Source organism: Amphibalanus amphitrite, unplaced genomic scaffold (genome assembly GCF_019059575.1).
Source record: "Amphibalanus amphitrite isolate SeventyFive unplaced genomic scaffold, NRLGWU_Aamphi_draft 000034F_arrow, whole genome shotgun sequence".
Taxonomy (NCBI): Eukaryota; Metazoa; Arthropoda; class Thecostraca; order Balanomorpha; family Balanidae; genus Amphibalanus; species Amphibalanus amphitrite.
Window position 1 is genome coordinate 461,481 of NW_024881530.1, and position 13,725 is coordinate 475,205.

Consider the following 13,725-nt stretch of genomic DNA (forward strand, 5'->3'; position numbering starts at 1 on the left):
TACCCGAAATTTTGTCATTTATATTTTAAATAATTACCCCCAGAAGGTGAGGTGCCAGCCAAAGAACTGACCCTAAAAATGTGGACAAATATTACTGAACAGATTTTGCGCAAATCGCATTTTCAATTTTTCCCCATGTTAACCCTATGGGAAAATGCACGTGCCGATTACCCCAAAACGGGTTAATTATATTTCAAGCAACCGGTACCAGCCGGTAGCTCCCCCATAGGGGACCAAACGCTGAAAATGGCAAGAAAATCTAACGAGCCGTTTTCGAGGGTATCAAGATGTCCTAAATCGCGGCAGAAACGCTAAACACCCCCCTAGAGAGGTAGCTCAGGTTGGGATTTTCAATAGAAAATCACAATTCTAAAGAATAGTGATTGTCTAATTGAAAAGTCCCAACCTTCGGATAGGCCCGGGCAGCGCTTATCGAACAGCACTGCGGATCCGAAGGTTGGGACTTTAATTGTGAAAAACCGCCCGCCCGCCGCAAAACGCAAACACCGCAAAACGCGCAAAACGCACGCCCAAAACGCCAACGCAAATGTCGCAAAAAAACCAAAAAAATCGCCCGCCCGCCGAAAACCGCAGAAAAAAAACGCACAAAATGCCGCAAAAAACGCGCGTCCGCCGCAGAACGCAAACACCGCCGCCGCAAAAAAACGCCCGCATCGCCTGCCGCCAACCGCGAAACGCCGCAAAAAACGGCCGCACGCCGCGAACCGCAAAACGCCGCAAAAAACGGCCGCCCGCCGCAAACCGCCAAACGCCACAAAAAAAAAAACGACCGCCCGCCGCCCGCCGCTAACCGCAAATAACGAACGCCGTAAAAAAAACGGCCGCCCGCCGCAAACCACAAAACGGCCGCCCGCCGCAAACCGCAAAATGCCGCAAAAAAAACGGCCGCCCGCCTCAAACCGCCGCTAAAACGGCCGCCCGCCGCCAAACGCAAACAGCAAAAATACCCGCATCGCCCGCCCGCCCGCCGTCAAACACAAAAACCGCAAAAAACGCAAACACCGCCGCAAAAAACGCCCGCAACGCACGCACGCCCGCCGCCAACCGCAAAACGCCGCAAAAAACGGCCGCCCGCCGCCAAACGCAAACACCGCCAAAAACGCAAAAAACGGCCGCCCGCCGTCAAATGCAAACACCGAAAAAACGCAAACACCGCCGCAAAAAAACGCCCGCCGTAGGCAAAACGCAAACACTGACGCATTAAGACAAATATGGCGCCTTGCGGCAAGTGTGGTGCATTCATATCTGCCGTTTAAGCAGCAATCCCTCAATCAAAGCGCACCCTAATCGTCCCATGTTCGACAAAGTTACGCACATTCTGCGATTTGCGGCAAAAATGGCGCTTTGAGACAAACGTGGCGCACTGCAACAAACATGGCGCATTCGTTCATGTCGGTTAACAATTCATCCACCCACCAAATTTTAGCCCAATCGGACTTAAACTTACAAAGTTATGTACATTTGAATATTTCACTATAAAATATCTCCGCAGCGGAGGTGCCCAGATTTGCACGTGTGCCACGTGACCACCGGTCGTGCAAGCAGGGCTTGTCCCCTCACCGATTGTTCCATTTCAGGCTTCCTGACTGCTGCTGTTTTCGTGCTATAAGGCCACAAGTTGGCTTATACACGATAATCTGGGAGGTACTCGACTCAAACACGTGGCCACGTGGCACGTGCCGGACCTGTGACAGCTTCACCGTTCACGCCACGTAATGACCCATCGACGTAGCCATCAGCATGTAAAAGATTATCCCGGCCGGTGTCACCGTTGATGAACAGTGGACGGCTAAACTCGAAAAACGAGAAAATTTAGGGAAATTTCACCTTTCTAATATATAATTTCCCTAGAATTTTTAATTTCTCATTTTACAAAAAATCCGAGATAGCAGTTTTCTAGCACCGTTCATTCTGTGTCTATACCCGTATTCAGATCGACTCTATCATAAAAACTGACGGCCTGACGGCTATTTCCCCCATTCCTTGCATTTCACAATGTTGGTGTATTTAAGAACAAAAATTGACCCCGTGCCACGGCACGTGCAATAGCACGTGCGCCACGTGACCACTGGTGCGACAAGCTGGACTCATCTGCTCACCGGCTGCACTGATTTGGTGTCGCTAGGTGGAGTGGTTTCGGAGCCATAGGACCCCCAGTTGGCCAATGTCGGATTTTCCCGGAGGTTACCCCATCAAACACGTTTGCACGTGGCACGTGCTTTTCAATCGCCCCATATCTGACCCATACCATGTGGTAGCCGACACCCCGGGGCAGAACATATTGGAACTTTTTCAAAATCTAACGTGGAATTTTTTTGCAAAATCGATTTGAAAATAATTTTTTGAAATCGCCATAGGCTCAGCATGGGGTAACTGTCCTTAACGATTACCCAAAATTTTGTTAATTATATTTTAAATAATTACCATCATGAGGTGGGGTCCCGGCCCGAGATTCGACCCTAAAAATATAATTCATTTCTAACGTGGAGTTTTTGCGCAAATCGCATTTTAAATTTTTCCCCATGTTAACCCTATGGGAAAATGCACGTGCCGATTACCCCAAAACGGGTTAATTATATTTCAAGCGACCGATGCCAGCTGGTAGCTCCCCGATACGGGACCAAACGCTGAAAATGGCAAGAAAATCTATCGAGCCGTTTTCGCGGGGATCAAAATGACCAAAATCGCGGCAGAAACGCTAAACACCCCCCTAGAGAGGTAGCTCAGGTTGGGATTTTCAATAGAAAATCACAATTCTAAAGAATAGTGATTGTCTAATTGAAAAGTCCCAACCTTCGGATACCCGGGCAGCGCTTGTCGAACAGCTCTGCGGATCCGAAGGTTGGGACTTGAATTGTGAAAAACCGCCCGCTCGCCGCCAAACGCAAACACCGCAAAACGCACGCCCAAAACGCAAACGCAAACTTCGCAAAAAACAATCGCCCGCCCTCCGAAAACCGCAGAAAAAAAACGCAAAAAACGCCGATAAAAAACGCCCGTCCGCCGCAAAACGCAAACACCGCCGCCCAAAAAAACGCCCGCATCGCCCGCCGCCAACGGCGAAACGCCGCAAAAAACGGCCGCCCGCCGCAAATCGCAACAACGCAAATAACGCCCGGCCGCCGGCAACCGCAAAACGCCGCAAAAAACGGCCGCCCGCCGCAAACCACAAAAAACGCAAAAAACGGCCGCCCGCCGCAAACCGCAAAACGCCGCAAAAAACGGCCGCCCGCCGCAAACCGCAAAACGCCACAAAAAAACGCCCGCCCACCGCAAACCGCCGCTAAAACGGCCGCCCCCCGCCAAACGCAAACACCGCAAAAACACCCGCATCGCCCGCCCGCCGCCAAACACAAAAACCGCAAAAAACGCAAACACCGCCGCAAAAAACGCCCGCAACGCACGCACGCCCGCCGCCAACCGCAAAACGCCGCAAAAAAACGGCCGCCCGCCGCGAAACGCAAACACCGCCAAAAACGCAAAAACGGCCGCCCGCCGTCAAACGCAACCACCGAAAAAGCAAACACCGCCGCAAAAAACGCCCGCCGTAGGCAAAACGCAAACACTGACGCATTAAGACAAATATGGCGCCTTGCGGCAAGTGTGGTGCATTCATATCTGCCGTTTAAGCAGCCATCCCTCAATCAAAGCGCACCCTAATCGTCCCATGTTCGACAAAGTTACGCACATTCTGCGCTTTGCGGCAAAAATGGCGCTTTGAGACAAACGTGGCGCACTGCAACAAACATGGCGCATTCGTTCATGTCGCTTAACAATTCATCCACCCACCAAATTCTAGCCCAATCGGACTTAAACTGAAAAAGTTATGTACATTTGAATATTTCACTATAAAATATCTCCGCAACGGAGGTGCCCAGATTTGCACGTGTGCCACGTGACCACCGGTGGTGCAAGCAGGGCTTGTCCCCTCACCGACTGACCCAATTTAGTGTTCTTGGCTGGTTCTGTTTCCACGCTATACGGCCACCAGTTGGCCAAAACACCATTATGTGGGAGGTACTCGGCTCAAACACGTGGCCACGTGGCACGTGCCGGACCTTTGACAGCTTAACGGCTCACGCCACGTCATGACCAATATAAGTGGCCATCGGCATGTAAAAGATGACCCCGGCCGGTGTCACCGTCTCTGAACAGTGGACGGCTAAACTTGAAAAAGGGGAAAATTGAGGGAAATTTTACCTTTCGAATATATAATTTCACCAGAATTTTCAGTTTTTCATTTTACAAAAAATCCGAGATAGCAGTTTCTTAGACCCTTTCATTTTGTGTCTATGCCCGTTTTCAGATCGACCCTATCATAAAAACTGACGGCCTGACGGCCATTTCCCCCATTCCCTGCATTTCACAATGCTAGTATATTTAAGCACCAAAATTGACCCTTTGCCACGGCACGTGCAATAGCACGTGCGCCACGTGACCACTAGCGCGACAAGCTGGACTCATCTGCTCACCGGCTGCGTTGATTTGGTGTCGCTAGGTGGAGTGGTTTCCACGCCATAGGACCCCCAGTTGGCCAATGTCGGATTTTCCCGGGGGTTACCCCATCAAACACGTTTGCACGTGGCACGTGCTTTTCAATCGCCCCATATATGACCCATACCACGTGGTAGCCGACACCCCGGGGCACAACATATTGGAACATTTTCAAAATCTAACGTGGAAATTTTTTACAAAATCGATTTGAAAATAATTTTTTGAAATTGCCATAGGCTCAACATGGGGTAACTGTCGGCGTCGATTACCCGAAATTTTGTCATTTATATTTTAAATAATTACCCCCAGAAGGTGAGGTGCCAGCCCAAGAACTGACCCTAAAAATGTGGACAAATATTACTGAACAGATTTTGCGCAAATCGCATTTTCAATTTTTCCCCATGTTAACCCTATGGGAAAATGCACGTGCCGATTACCCCAAAACGGGTTAATTATATTTCAAGCGACCGGTACCAGCCGGTAGCTCCCCCATAGGGGACCAAACGCTGAAAATGGCAAGAAAATCTAACGAGCCGTTTTCGAGGGTATCAAGATGTCCTAAATCGCGGCAGAAACGCTAAACACCCCCCTAGAGAGGTAGCTCAGGTTGGGATTTTCAATAGAAAATCACAATTCTAAAGAATAGTGATTGTCTAATTGAAAAGTCCCAACCTTCGGATAGGCCCGGGCAGCGCTTATCGAACAGCACTGCGGATCCGAAGGTTGGGACTTTAATTGTGAAAAACCGCCCGCCCGCCGCAAAACGCAAACACCGCAAAACGCGCAAAACGCACGCCGAAAGCGCCAACGCAAACTTCGCAAAAAAACAATCGCACGCCCGCCGAAAACCGCAGAAAAAACGCACAAAATGCCGCAAAAAAACGCGCGTCCGCCGCAAAACACAAACACCGCAAAAACGCAAACACCGCCGCCGCAAAAAAACGCCCGCATCGCCCGCCGCCGACCGCGAAACGCCGCAAAAAACGGCCGCACGCCGCGAACCGCAAAACGCCGCAAAAACGGCCGCCCGCCGCAAACCACTAAACGCCGCAAAAAACGACCGCCCGCCGCTAACCGCAAATAACGGCCGGCCGCCGGCAACCGCAAAACGCCGTGAAAAACGGCCGCCCACCGCAAACCACAAAACGCCGCAAAAAACGGCCGCCCGCCGCAAACCGCAAAACGCCGCAAAAAACGGTCGCCCGCCGCAAACCGCCGCTAAAACGGCCGCCCGCCGCCAAACGCAAACAGCAAAAACACCCGCATCGCCCGCCCGCCCGCCGCCAAACACAAAAACCACAAAAAACGCAAACACTGCCGCAAAAAACGCCCGCAACGCACGCACGCCCGCCGCCAACCGCAAAACGCCGCAAAAAACGACCTCCCGCCGCCAAACGCAACCACCGCCAAAAACGCAAAAACGGCCGCCCGCCGTCAAACGCAAACACCGAAAAAAACGCAAACACCGCCGCAAAAAAACGCCCGCCGTAGGCAAAACGCAAACACTGACGCATTAAGACAAATATGGCGCCATGCGGCAAATGTGGTGCATTCATATCTGCCGTTTAAGCAGCCATCCCTTAATTACAGCGCATCATAATCGTCCAATGTTCGACAAGGTTACGCACATTCTGCGCTTTGCGGCAAAAATGGCGCTTTGAGACAAACGTGGCGCACTGCAACAAACATGGCGCATTCGTTCATGTCGCTTAACAATTCATCCACCCACCAAATTCTAGCCCAATCGGACTTCAACTTACAAAGTTATGTACATTTGAACATTTCACTATAAAATATCTCCGCAACGGAGGTGCCCAGATTTGCACGTGTGCCACGTGACCACTGGTGGTGCAAGCAGGACTTGTCCCCTCACTGATTGCACCATTTCAGTGTTCCTGGCTTGTGCTGTTTTCGTGCTATAAGGCCACAAGTCGGCAAACACACGATAATCTGGGAGGTACGCGACTCAAACACGTGGCCACGTGGCACGTGCCGGACCTTTGATAGCTTCACCGTTCACACCACGTGATGACCCATCGACGTGGCCATCAGCATATAAAAGATGACCCCGGCCGGTGTCACCGTCCCTGAACAGTGGACGGCTGAAGTCGAAAAATGGGAAAATTTAGGGAAATTTCACCTTTCGAATATATAATTTCCCCAGAATTTCGAATTTTTCATTTTACAAAAAATCCGAGATAGCAGTTTTTTAGCCCCCTTCATTCTGTGCCTATACCCGTTTTCAGATCGACCCTATCATAAAAACAGACGGCCTGACGGCTATTTCCCCCATTCCTTGCATTTCACAATGCTAATATATTTAAGCACCAAAATTGATCCCGTGCCACGGCACGTGCAATAGCACGTGCGCCACGTTACCACTAGTGCGACAAGCTGGACTCATCTGCTCACCGGCTGCGTTGATTTGGTGTCGGTAGGTGGAGTGGTTTCCACGCCATAGGACCCCAAGTTGGCCAATGTCGGATTTTCCCGGAGGTTACCCCATCAAACACGTTTGCACGTGGCACGTGCTTTTCAATCGCCCCATATCTGACCCATACCATGTGGTAGCCGACACCCCGGTGCACAACATATTGAAACTTTTTCAAAATCTAACGTGGAAATTTTTTGCAAAATCGATTTGAAAATAATTTTTCGAATTCGCCATAGGCTCAACATGGGGTAACTGTTTGTGACGATTACCCGAAATTTTGTCAATTATATTTTAAATAATTACCACCGTCAGTTGGGGTGCCAGCCCGAGATCCGACCCTAAAAATATCAGCAAATATAATTGACGAAATTTTTCGCAAATCAAATTTCCAATTTTCCCCCATGTTAACCCTATGGGAAAATGCACGTGCCGATTACCCCAAAACGGGTTAATTATATTTCAAGCGACCGATGCCAGCCGGTAGCTCCCCGATACGGGACCAAACGCTGAAAATGGCAAGCAATTCTACCGTGCCGTTTTCGCGGGGATCAAAATGTCCCAATTTCCGGCAGAAACGCAAATGTCCCCCTAGAGAGGTAGCTCAGGTTGGGATTTTCAATAGAAAATCACAATTCTAAAGAATAGTGATTGTTCTTAATTGAAAAGTCCCAACCTTCGGATACCCGGGCAGCGCTTGTCGAACAGCACTGCGGATCCGAAGGTTGGGACTTTAATTGTGAAAAACCGCCCGCCCGCCGCCAAACGCAAAACCGCAAAACGCACGCCCAAAACGCAAACGCAAACTTCGCAAAAAAACAATGGCCCGCCCGCCAAAAACCGCAGAAAAAACGCAAAAAACGCCGCAAAAAACGCCCGTCCGCCGCCAACCGCGCAACGCCGCAAAAAAACGGACGCCCGCCGCAAACCGCAAATCCGCAAATAAAGGCCGGCCGCCGGCAACCGCAAAACGCCGCAAAAAACGGCCGCCCACCGCAAACCGCAAAACGCCGCAAAAAACGGCCGCCCGCCGCAAACCGCCTAAAAAAACGGCCGCCCGCCGCAAACCGCAAAACGCCGCAAAAAACGGCCGCGCGCAAAAAAACGGCCGCCCGCCGCAAACCGCAAAACGCCGCAAAAAAACGGCCGCCCACCGCAAACCGCCGCCCGCCGCCAAACGCAAACACCGCAAAAACACCCGCATCGCCCGCCCGCCCGCCGCCAAACACAAAAACCGCAAAAAACGCAAACACCACCGCAAAAAAACGCCCGCAACGCACGCACGCCCGCCGCCAACCGCAAAACGCCGCAAAAAACGGCCGCCCGCCGCCAAACGCAAACACCGCCAAAAACGCAAAAACGGCCGCCCGCCGTCAAACGCAAACCCCGAAAAAACGCAAACGCCGCCGCAAAAAACGCCCGCCGTAGGCAAAACGCAAACACTGACGCATTAAGACAAATATGGCGCCCTGCGGCAAATGTGGTGCATTCATATCTGCCGTTTAAGCAGCCATCCCTTAATTACAGCGAATCCTAATCGTCCAATGTTCGACAAAGTTACGCACATTCTGCGCTTTGCGGCAAAAATGCCGCTTTGAGACAAACGTGGCGCACTGCAACAAACATGGCGCATTCGTTTATGTCGCTTAACAATTCATCCACCCACGAAATTCTAGCCCAATCGGACTTAAACTTACAAAGTTATGCACATTTGAATATTTCACTATAAAATATCTCCGCAACGGAGGTGCCCATCTTCGCACGTGTGCCACGTAACCACTGGTGGTGTAAGCAGGACTTGTCCCCTCGCCGGTTGCACCATTTCAGGCTTCCTGATTGGTGCTGTTTTCGTGCTATAACGCCACAAATCGGCAAACACACGATAATCTGGGAGGTACGCGACTCAAACACGTGGGCACGTGGCACGTGCCGGACCTCTGATAGCTTCACCGTTCACGCCACGTGATGACCCATCGACGTGGCCATCAGCATGTAAAAGATGACCCCGGCCGGTGTGACCGTCTCTGAACAGTGGACGGCTAAACTCGAAAAACGGGAAAATTTAGGGAAATTTCACCTTTCGAACATATAATTCCCCCAGAATTTTTAATTTTTCATTTTACGAAAAATCCGAGATAGCAGTTTTCTAGCCCCCTTCATTCTGTGTCTATACCCGTTTTCAGATCGACCCTATCATAAAAAATGACGGCCTGACGGCTATTTCCCCCATTCCTTGCATTTCACAATGTTGGTGTATTTAAGAACAAAAATTGACCCCGTGCCACGGCACGTGCAATAGCACGTGCGCCACGTGACCACTGGTGCGACAAGCTGGACTCATCTGCTCACCGGCTGCATTGATTTGGTGTCGCTAGATGAAGTCGTTTCCGCGCCATAGGACCCCCAGTTGGACAATGTCGGATTTTCCCGGAGGTTACCCCATCAAACACGTTTGCACGTGGCACGTGCTTTTCAATCGCCCCATATCTGACCCATACCATGTGGTAGCCGACACCCCGGGGCACAACATATTGGAACATTTTCAAAATCTAACGTGGAAATTTTTTGCAAAATCGATTTGAAAATAATTTTTCGAAATCGCCATAGGCTCAACATGGGGTAACTGTCCGTCACGATTACCCGAAACTGTACCCTATGATTTTTAAATAATTACCCCCAGAAGGTGAGGTGCCAGCCCAAGAACTGACCCTAAAAAAGTGGACAAATATTACTGAACAGATTTTGCGCAAATCGCATTTTTAATTTTTCCCCATGTTAACCCTATGGGAAAATGCACGTGCCGATTACCCCAAAACGGGTTAATTATATTTCAAGCGACCGGTACCAGCCGGTAGCTCCCCCACACGGGACCAAACGCTGAAAATGGCAAGAAAATCTACCGAGCCGTTTCGGCGGCGATCAAAATGACCCAAATCGCGGCAGAAACGCTAAACACCCCCCTAGAGAGGTAGCTCAGGTTGGGATTTTCAATAGAAAATCACAATTCTAAAGAATAGTGATTTGTCTAATTGAAAAGTCCCAACCTTCGGATAAGTATATGCGTATTCCAGTGCACAATATCCCCGTGAAATACATGGCCGGATCGACTGCAGCCTGAGAGGGCACTATGTTCTGACCAGCACAATATGCGGTGCGCTGGTGCATGTGAATCACGGGCAGTGAGCTGCCATCCACTATCCAGCAAAGCCGCTCGGACATTTACACATGACTGGCGCTGTGATGAATTGATCTGATGAGACACATCCCGTCGGTTCGCATGGTCCTAACACGCAGTTATCGGCTACTATGTCTCAAACGGTTGAGTTGGGTAAGTATTTGAGCCTGGCCAGTTGAGATAGGACTACCGAAGTCATACATTTCAAAGTGTGAGGCTGATTTGTGTAAAACTATAAATTATTGGTGTCCCGTTGAAAACGAAGTCTAATTATCGCGAAGTCTAATTATAGATGGGCGTTTAGAGCAAATACGCAGGCTGGTATGAGCTGTAATACCTATAAGATATTCATAAGTCGACAATCGTGGCCAGGCAGTCTATATTAATCATACACCTCATTATAGGCGCTGACTGGACAGCCTACAGATCAACGAGTGCACGACGCCACGTCCAGGATAACAAACAATGGCATCGGCCGTCATTCTTCATCAATTAGTAGGTCGATGCGAGCTGTTATGCAGGACACGTGCGAATTTGGCATTCATAAGTGATCACATGATGACCATGACGGTGTAATGAACAGGATCGAACGATTTGTTGCTCTCCAATATCGGTTTCTGCTGTCACAAAGGCAGGATCAATCAAAGGTAAATGATCCACAAGGTCACTAGGATGACTGCTCTCATGAAAAAGCCATTCAACATGAGGTAAGATTTCAGCCAAGGGATCAGCAATTCTACTCGCCTCACAAACTTATCCAAATCTTGCAAACTTTGTCGTTGTATAGCAAATTAGTGCTCACACTTTTTCGGCTGTCTATCCCAAATGTCGAATAATCTTTAAGCAGGCCTTAGGTACCCGTGTTGACGTGAGAACATATTTGTATGGTTTAAAAAAAAATGGGAATTTGTATTGAGGAAAAATTTCCAGACTCAGTCGTATCGAAATCATACGGTTGTAGTGAAGCATGTAGAGTGCGACTTTTTGTGATTCCGCTATGTACTACTTGACCAATATCCTCATGACTTAATTCAAAATGGCAAGTAAATAAACCTAAATACATCGACGCCCTTTTCCATCATCAGGATAGTCAAATCCTTCACCTCCACGCCTCCACCCCCTGTTCCGGGCTGGACGGTGACCTTTATCCCACATGGATGCTCCATCCTGAAGGAGCAGGCCGGGCTCGGACGGTTCGGTGACCGTCAGCGGGACTGGGTGGCCTGTCAAGTGTCCACGTGATGGTTTCAGCCCCGACGGAGCACCAGAGTTCCGACCAGACCAATTTTATCGCCAGAACGGCAACGGCAACTGATGAAATTAGTACTGAAAATTGAACGCAAATTATACATCACGGTGTCAATGCTTGTTTACATTACCCCAAGCCTCCCCCCGCTCCCCCCCCTAGAGTTGAGAGCGTAAAATATACTTTCGCTCGGGCTCAACATTTTCAATCCCTCACGGCTTACACCTCCAATAGCCGTTCATTGTCCTACGCCTCCATTTTATAACATTCCTTTAAAAATATTGTCATGCGGTTACTATTGCATAAAGTATGTATAGTATACAGCTACGAAAAGTTAGCTTACCATCTATCCAATAGAAAAGGACGTTGAACCTGTGGGTCATCCGTCAATTTATAGCATGTCTTCTGCAGAGAGCTCCTATCTCTGAAGGCACCAAACAAGTATTCAGGAAGCTAATGTCTTTGTAGATGCTCTGCCGCGTACAACAAGCATAATCAAAAGGTCAGCAGTTCAGAGCTGATGGATTGAGTGGTTCGATTCATACATAAAGATTGTCCCTTGCGGGTTTCCATCGTTCAACATGTCGGATGAGCACATAAGGAGCATGTGCATCGGTACATGAACATGCATCCGCTTCCTAAGTGATTCAGAATCTGCAGCTGCTTTAAACAGTGTGTATTAGGTATCGTTAAGTTTAATTCTAGATGAAAAGTCACAACACTAGACAGGAGTGTTAATAGTATGGAACAATAAGTCAGCGACGATTTGTTATTTTCGATGAGCGTCAGAGCAATAACGTCTGTCACAGCAGCGTATATTCACTTGTACCAGAAATTATGGAATATAGAATGATGGCTTTATTAAGCGATCGTGATCACAAGACACAACACGTTTTGCATTGAGCGAAAATCAGCGCCAGTTTAAAATTGTCCTTCAGGAGGATTACCAACCACTGAAATAGCAATGACTGTTTTTGGTTCAGTTGCGCATGCATATATGTATTCTCATGTAACTAGATATATCTATTCAGATATATATCTGGAGATATTCAGTTTCAGATATTGAGATAAGCACATGTAGCTATATATCTTCTGCCGCTAAGACTGTACAACATGATACTTGCATATTACATGCACAATGTGCTTGCAACAATGCGCAACAGCAACCAAAGCAACAAGGCAATCAGCCACCAATGATCTTAACAAGCCGTCAGCGGTCCATCTCTCCTGAACAGGAGGAATGTTTTTATTAGTTTTGAGAGAGCTCCTGTGCTGGCACTATGTTGTTTCCGCCGATGTTGCATTGTTGCACACATGGTGAAAGCATTGAACCGGTTGTGAAACCGCATGAAGTGACGCTAATATACTTTCAGCCAAATCACAATATGCGTTGTTAGTGGTCGCATGCTACTCATGCCTCTTAAATTTCTCCTCGACTGTGCTTGAACGCCGAACTCGCAGCATCATTTGCTCGAGTCAAAACCTTCAAAAACATTCAATCAAATTAAAGAACCAGAGCTTTCTAATCATCGTGCTATCGTCAACAATCAATCGGAGTAACGGTAAGAGACGTCGCCCCCTTTTTGGGTCACCGACCGACGAGCTGGGGGGGGGGGCGCCCCCCCATGCGGAACCTCTGTCCAGAGATGACTGTGGACGGCTCACCCGCCCGCCAGGCAGGTCGCCGGTCGAGTCAGAATGTTCCGGGAGAGGCCCGTAAGTGGGACACCTTCACCAGTTATGAGACCAGTTGATTTGACTCATAGCGTTTCGACATGGGACTTAGAAAAGAAAGCATACCTTAAGTCGCAGTTCACGATCCGCAGATAAGTGTCGTGAGGCTCTTCCTGACAAATATGAGCATAATGGTACTTTTAGAAACTCTTCTGTCATGCTGGAGATAACGATGCGTTTCCTATAGATGTTTTGCGCATTATATCATGATTTGGCATCTGTAATCTTCTCTACGAATAGTACTCTCTAGTCTTCTACCATTTCCTACAATGGAACTTACCATGTAATCCTTGAGGATGGGTTTCCCAAACTTGTTCCTGATGACTCTCCTATCCTACACAATATTCCTATAAGTATACCCCATTTACAATCTGTTTCCTCTAAATGCAAAACAATCCTGCCCTCATCCATGTCCCATGTGCTAGACAAAACGGACTTATCAATGGTTCACATTAATGCTCGCTCACTCCACCAAAACTTTGATTTTATTGTTGCTTTTGTTTCCAAGCAAAATATTAAAGTCGATATACTGTTGATCTCTGAAACTTGGCTTAAACCTGACATCACTGACTGTTACAGGATTGATGGGTATGAAATGATCCACTCCATACCCACTGATAATGT

At 48.6% G+C, this 13,725-nt stretch overlaps 1 protein-coding gene across 12 annotated transcripts in view; it reads right to left on the reverse strand.

Annotated features, from left to right (window-relative positions):
* The window catches only part of LOC122370100 (protein grainyhead-like), a 93,400-nt gene that overhangs the window by 44,710 nt on the left and 34,965 nt on the right, over positions 1–13,725 (reverse strand). The gene's annotated exons all lie outside the window — the stretch shown is intronic.